The 4,939-nt window shown below is 33.6% G+C and overlaps 1 pseudogene; it reads left to right on the top strand.

Moving 5' to 3' along the window:
- Positions 1–214: 214 nt before the first annotated feature.
- LOC146959499 (secreted RxLR effector protein 161 pseudogene) lies at positions 215–682 on the top strand (annotated as a pseudogene).
- Positions 683–4,939: the final 4,257 nt, after the last annotated feature.

The raw sequence follows: 4,939 nt of genomic DNA, 5'->3' as shown, positions 1-4,939 counted from the left end.
TCAAGGCTCCTGCAGGTATAATTTCTTCTATCGAATCTATTTTGGGAGCCACAAATGAAAAAATGTGTGATGATTTTTCAAAACTCATGGAAAGTGAATTTGGATGAGTATGATGGGAGAACTAAAATTCTTTTATGGATTACAAATCAAACAACATAAAGATGGTATTTTCATTTGTCAAGAAAAATACATCAAAGATCTTAAAAAATATAAGATGAATGAAGCCAAAATCATGACCACTCCCATGCATCCTTCATCAAGCCTTGACAAAGATGAAAATGGAAAAGATTTTCCTGAAAAAGAATATAGAGGAATGATTGGATCTCTTTTATATTTAACTGCTAGTAGACCTGACATTGTTTTTGCAGTAGGCTTATGTGCTAGATTTCAAACTGCACCAAAAGAGTCACACTACATTGCAGTTAAAAGAATTTTCAGATACCTTGTAGGCACTCCAAGTGTCGGTCTATGGTATAAAAAGGGAACTCACTTCGACCTTGTGGCATATTGTGATGCTGACTACGCCAGAGATAAAATGGAAAGAAAAAGTACAAGTGGCGCATGTCAATTGCTTGGAGAAGCTTTAGTCAGCTGGTGTTGCAGAAAGCAAAGCACTATAGCATTATCCACAACAGAAGCTGAATATATTTCCGCTGCAAACTGCTGCTCTCAGGTATTATGAATTAGGAATCAATTAGAGGATTTCTCCCTCAGGTACGCAAATATTCAAATTTTATGTGATAATACCAGTGCTATAAATTTATCAAAGAACCCCATTCAACATTCCAGATCTCGAAATAAAACATCACTTTATTCGTGATCATGTGAATAAAAAGGAAGTTGAACTTTTATTCATTAACACAGAAAATCAATTAGCTGATATTTTTACAAAACCTTTAGTGGAAGATCGGTTTTTATTTCTAAAAGAAAAATTAAAAATAATCAAGAATCCTTGTTTAATAAATTAGTCAATTTATTTTTTTTCTTTCAAAAAGGGGGTATGCTTTACGTGAACTTTTGTTTTTTACAAAACCTTCATTTTTTTCTTCTTTCAATTTATTTTATTAAATGTATATTTTGAAGTGTTAAGTGACTTTTAATTGTCTTTCCTACTTTCACGTGAATTAAAGAAGGAAATGCTTTAATTATATTTCTCTTAGCACTCATGCCTCAAAACCAATTTTTTTCAAACACAACAAGATCTAAAACCACACCCAAAGATCCTCATAACCCATCTTCCTATCTTCTTGCTTAAACACCACCATTAGATTCCCTCTGCTTAACCTCCCAACAAGACTTTGAGTTATCCATTTTCAACTCTGATTTTCTCAATGGCATCTTCAAAACACCAAAAGTTAGCTTTGATACTTCTCTCCCATCCATACCAAACAAATTTGGTTCTTTTGACTCTTTTGGTTCAAATGGTGTGTCTAAAAAAAAAAAAAATATGAAGCCACCAGCCTACCCGGTCTAAAATCTTAATCCACTGAACCACACAAACAAGACCTTGATAATGCACTCCAAATGTTTCAAAACATACTTACTCATGTCCTTATGAATAAGGCAAATCAAAGGAAATGAATCTCAACCGAGCTTTGTGCTACGTGTTCTTATGGCTTGAAGCCACATGCTCTCACCATTCCTTATGTTTTTCCACCACCTTCTGCACCAAAGGTTGGTTCTTCACCCTCTCATGAGACTTAAGAAGCTTTACAATGCATAAATGCCACTTCCCCACTTTTTATGATGACAAAGGAGGAGAATGATTTGGAACTTCTATCTAATGATTTGGAACTTCTATCTAGCTAATCTTTTATTAAGTATTTATGTATTTACTTTAGCTAATGCATGCTGGTATGATTAGTTTTAGTAATGCTGCTTAATTTTATTCTATTTTGAACAACATTTTTTAACAAAAAAATTCTATGGTTAAAACAAAAAATGTGTTTCTCTGCTTTAAATATTGAATGCTAAAATTAAGGGGGAGCTTTTTGATAAAACACTGAGTATTTATCCATATCATATACCCTCAAAAAATATCAAATTGAGGGGGAGCTTGATAATTAATATCAGAATACTTTAAATAAAAATCTAATTCAAATATATTTGTCATCATCAAAAAGGAGAGAATGTTGAGATAAAATTCAAATTCCCTATTAAAGTTTTAAAGATGATAAATTTATTTAAATTACATTTTTATTAGATTCTGATTATCTTTGTATTTAACTTGTGTATTTGAGTGTTCTATTTAGTCACAGGTTAAATATCAAAGACGCGCAATAATCGTTTATTTGTGTTCCCATAACACCACAACATGTGAAAGCCAAAACTTTATCTCACACGTGTACAAAAAGAAGGGAAGAAAAGAAGAAGGTTGCTTGACATATTAAAGGACAAGAACAAATCAAGTAACACATCATTTTTGGATAAATATGCAATACTCCCTCCGTCCTGGTATATCTGAGTCAGTTTGGTTTTTCATACAGGTTAAGAAAAATGTATAAATAAAGGGGAAAGTGGAATATATTGTATTGGGAATGATGAAAGTAGTATTAATTAGAGTTATATTGTATTGGGAATGATGAAAGTTGTATTGAAAATTGAAATGACTCAGTTATTTTAGGACATTTTTTTTTTAGAAAATGGATCAGATATTCCGGGACGGAGGGAGTATATGTTTTTGGCAATATGAACGGACCAATGATATTGAAACAACACACTTGCCTTGCATGGAATACAAGAAACATAGTTTTGGTTTGTCTACAAAACCACCTCATGTCTAATCTATTAAGAAAAGAACGTACTCCCTCCGTTCCGGAACATCTGAACCAGTTTGGTTTTTCACACAGATTAAGAAAAATGTATAAATAAAGAGGAAAGTGGAATATATTGAATTGAGAATGATGAAAGTAGTATTAATTAGAGTTATATTGTATTGGGAATGATGAAGGTTGTATTGAAAATTGAAATGACTCAATTATTTTGAGACACTTTTTTTTAGTAAATGTGTCAGATATTCTGGGACGGAGGGATTACATACAAACCATGCTTTTAACCGTAAATGGAAAGGGAAAAAAGATTGCTAGCTTGCATCCAATTATACACGTGGACCAATAAGGAAGCTACACATCACATGGTATTGAAATAGCACATGGTTTTGCATTGGCTGTAAAGGTTATTACCACAAATTGCTAGCTGCATTGTGAATTCACACGAAGGAACAAAGGCTCCTCACGTGGGAGTATAAAATTTGGCAGCTCACACATGTGCTCACATGCTCACCAAGAAGAGGATCCTAGCTATAAATAGACACACTCATAGCAAGGAAAAACTACCGAATTTTGAGAAAGATTTTCACCATACAAAGCAAATTCACAAAGAAAATTGTTGTTGACACATTAGAGAAGGTTGGGACACACATGTAAAATACGTTTTTGCCCCCTCGGCAGTTAACTGTCGAGGAATTCAAAATCCGGCTGCAGTTAACTGCCGAGGAATTCCTCGGTAGTTAACTGCCGAAGATTTCTGAACATACACAGAACGAACAGAAGCAGTTTCCAGTTTCTGTTTTCACTTCAAACACATCCAAAACCACCCCAAGTGCCCTACAATTCCGATTTTTGAGCAAAATCAAGTGCATCATCTCCATTTAATCACAAGTAAGTATATTGACTCATTATTGATCATAATGTTAGTTTGTGTAGGTTTTTTTTTAAAAAAAAATTGGTAGTTTGCATGTGGTTAGGATTGATGTTGGAATTGATATTTAGATGATTGCATGTACTTTATAATTGAATGTAGGTGTTGTGAATGTTGTTTGAATGAGTTTTAAGTACAATGTGGTTTTGAATGATGTCAAATTAACACAATTTGAATATGTTTGAAACTTTGCACACAAAGTATTTGATCAAATGCCTCAACGAAAATTATATTGATTTTTTGGTTAGTTTAGGTTATGGAATGATAGAAGTGATGTTAATTATATTTTGATTAAGTGTATATTGATTTTTTAGTGTATTTAGGTTATGATGTAAATGATTAAGTGTATAGAAATGATTAAGTTATGATGGAAATGATGGACATAATGATGATTGTATGAATGATTTTATTGAAAGTGTATAGAAATGATTAGTTTAGGTTATTGATTTTATTGTAATGATGATTGTATGAATGATTTTAGGTTATGGATGATTGACATAATGATGATTGTAATGATGATTTTAGTTTAGGTTATGAATGATGGACATAATGATGATTGTATGACTGATTTTATGATGTGTAGATATGGCCGATCAGGAGCCCATTGATCCATCTAAGATGATTGGTGGTAGGCGTGCGATGACTCAAAGCCACCGGAGGGAGAGGCAAAGGGGGCACATCCCAAAGAGGGGAAGAGGTCGGAGGGCGGATGATTCAGGGACTTCTCAGGCATCTGAGGCTTCTCAGGCGCATCCTGAACAGTCGCAGGTGGTTGACCCGACCCAGGAGGTGGAGTACCTGAACTATCAGGATCACCATGATGTGACTGATGGTGGGTACGACGAGCCAGAGCAGCCGCATATGCCAGGGGAGCCAGACGATGATGACATTGCTATGGCGGCTGCCCCGGAGGTGTTGCCTACGGACGCTCCCTTTCCTGGAGGACCGCAGATCATTGATCTGCTTCACTCTTATGCCAATCATGTGGCATTGCCACTTTGGTATAATAAGGATGACGTAAGTATTTTTTTTTTTTAAATGTTCTTTCTTTATGTTTAATTATGTGTGTGTTTGTTTAATTATTTTCTTTATTTTTTCTTTCTTGATTTAATATGTTTTCTTAATATGTTTAATTTATATGTTTTCTTAATATGTTTTCTCCATTTTATATGTTTAATATGTTTAATTATGTGTGTGTTTGTTTATTTATTTTCTTTATTTTTTCTTTCTTGATTTAATA

This window comes from Medicago sativa, chromosome 1, assembly GCF_051527215.1.
Source record: "Medicago sativa cultivar Bolivia chromosome 1, Bolivia_mono, whole genome shotgun sequence".
Taxonomy (NCBI): Eukaryota; Viridiplantae; Streptophyta; class Magnoliopsida; order Fabales; family Fabaceae; genus Medicago; species Medicago sativa.
The sequence above is the reverse complement of the archived record's forward strand: the minus strand, read 5'-3'. Positions and strand labels throughout refer to the sequence as shown.